The sequence below is a fragment of the Poecilia reticulata genome, unplaced genomic scaffold (genome assembly GCF_000633615.1).
Source record: "Poecilia reticulata strain Guanapo unplaced genomic scaffold, Guppy_female_1.0+MT scaffold_2159, whole genome shotgun sequence".
Lineage (NCBI taxonomy): Eukaryota > Metazoa > Chordata > Actinopteri > Cyprinodontiformes > Poeciliidae > Poecilia > Poecilia reticulata.
Window position 1 is genome coordinate 1 of NW_007616888.1, and position 1,566 is coordinate 1,566.

The 1,566-nt window shown below is 30.2% G+C and overlaps 1 long non-coding RNA gene across 1 annotated transcript; it reads right to left on the reverse strand.

Annotated features, from left to right (window-relative positions):
• Nucleotides 1-345: 345 nt before the first annotated feature.
• On the reverse strand, nt 346-1,560 carry LOC103461538 (uncharacterized). The gene is made up of 2 exons (XR_533137.1): nt 1,277-1,560; nt 346-1,155 (listed from the first exon to the last, which is right to left on the reverse strand). It is a non-coding gene; the product is annotated as an uncharacterized LOC103461538 (long non-coding RNA).
• Nucleotides 1,561-1,566: the final 6 nt, after the last annotated feature.

A 1,566-nucleotide genomic window follows, 5' to 3' on the forward strand; every position in this document is an offset into this window, starting at 1 on the left:
TATTTCAAGATTAAAACACTAATTACTCATTTATTAATATTTCTGTCATTTTCTCCTATGTGAGAAAAATATCAGCAAATATTAAAATATTTTTTTACTTTTAATCTCTTTTAAAAAATCTTTTCAACATTAGAAACTAAAATATTTTTCAGCTGCTTTGAGATTTCTACAACCTGTACGTAGAAATTTACCTTTAAAACTCCACAAGTTCACACAGACAGATGTTTACAATCAGTTTATTGATTTATAGACATTAAAGTTACAAAAAAACATGAAGGAAATATTTTCAGTTTGGGATTGTTTCTTTGAATTTACCATAAAGATCAGAAATCTAAATGTTAGAGATATTATCATTTTTATTATTACTTTAGGTTATTATTCAGTCCAATGTTAATCAGTAGTGAATTGCTGTGCTAAAAACAAACAGGTTTTTAATAAAAGTTCAGTTTCTGTTCATTGATGAAAACTACAGAAAAATCATGTAATCAGAAATTAAACTCATTAAAAGCTTTGAGTTGAAACACAGAAAACTTTGGAAATGTTGAAGAATTGACGGTTCTGAAATGAAACTTTAACATTTACGTTCATAAAGTTTCTACAAAAACAATGATGGTGAAAATCTAAATTAATAAACACATTTAATGGTTCATGTTCATCTTTAAAATTAATTAAACGTATAAAAATCATCACTTGAAAGCAATGAAATATTGACCTTTATAACTTTATAACCAAAGGCTTCATTGTGTTTTTTCTTCATAACATATTTATAAAAATATTTATTACAATATACCTGTGAAAATAATAAATTAAATCACTTTATCAGTAACAATCAGCTGATCCATAGTACAATAACTGATCAATAGTTCTGACTGAGTCAGAAAACATTTAAAAATGATTTAAAGCAGGAAATGGAAACAATAACAATAAACTGATCATCATTATTAGAATATATTAATTCATTACAATCTAACATTTTATTCATCAGTTTAATTAAATCTAACCTGGTGTTTCTGTGGCGGCAAAATTATTAATCAACTAAACTCAAATGAACAATTAGTGCTGCTATTGATCCCAGAACGATGAAGATGATGCTCCTTCATTGTCTCTCTGGTTCTGGAGTCAAAGTTGGTCTCTGAGTTTTAATCTGATCAGCTGCTGGAGAGAAACCAGAAATATTTATTAATGTTTGATGAAAACTGAGATCCAGGAGGATTCATGATGAAGATGAAGATGTTGGTTGATTAAACAGAAATATATTATTATTATTCCTTCTCACCAGTAACGTTGAGTCGACATTCTGCAGAGTTGAATCCATCTTCAGTTTTCACGTCACACCAATACAGACCAGAGTCTTCAGTCCTCAGTCTGGACACATGGAGTCTGATTCGTCCTTCTCTGAGGACGTCTTTGTCTCTCTGGACTCGTCCTGAAAACTGATCATGCTGAAAATCGGGAATCTCAACTCCATCACGATGAACATATATTATCCCGCTCTTTACTGAGGTTCTAAATTCACAGATGATGAACAGATTCTTCCAGTTTCCCTGAGTCCTGGAGGTGAAGGTC